The sequence below is a fragment of the Brassica oleracea genome, chromosome C8 (assembly GCF_000695525.1).
Source record: "Brassica oleracea var. oleracea cultivar TO1000 chromosome C8, BOL, whole genome shotgun sequence".
Classification (NCBI taxonomy): domain Eukaryota; kingdom Viridiplantae; phylum Streptophyta; class Magnoliopsida; order Brassicales; family Brassicaceae; genus Brassica; species Brassica oleracea.
The window spans coordinates 25,650,376-25,650,916 of NC_027755.1; positions in this window are offsets into that span (position 1 = coordinate 25,650,376).

A 541-nucleotide genomic window follows, 5' to 3' on the forward strand; every position below is an offset into this window, starting at 1 on the left:
ACAAGTCCCTCTTCAATAAGTTCTCTGATCTCAGCCATGAAAACCTTTCACTGCTCAAAGAGACTGCAATGCTGAAAGCTCAGGTTAACATAGTGGAACTTGATCAGCCTTCTATCAAGACGAAGGAGTACTCGATTGACATAGAATCAGATCAAGAAATACTTGCACTCAAGAGAGCTATGACAGAGCAGGAACGAGTTCGTAAGGAAGCTGAAGCTCACGTGCAAAGGCTAAGTGACCTCTTGGCTATGGAGACCGATCGAAGCAGACTACTCGAGAGTCAACTTACTAAAAATCACAAGAAGGTTCGAATGTTGTCAGCTGGTACTGCATCTCTTGATCACATACTAACATTGGGACAGTGTCCAAGTCTCAGCATTGGCTTGGGATACAAGGGATCCACCTCCACATCTACATAAACAAAATTTGTGAAGGAAGATCCTAAGGAAGAAAAGAAAACTGAACAGAAACAAGCTCATGTTGAAAGAAACAAGGATGTTCTTCCCAAACAAAGAAGACGTGGAAACGGTTGTCACTTCTG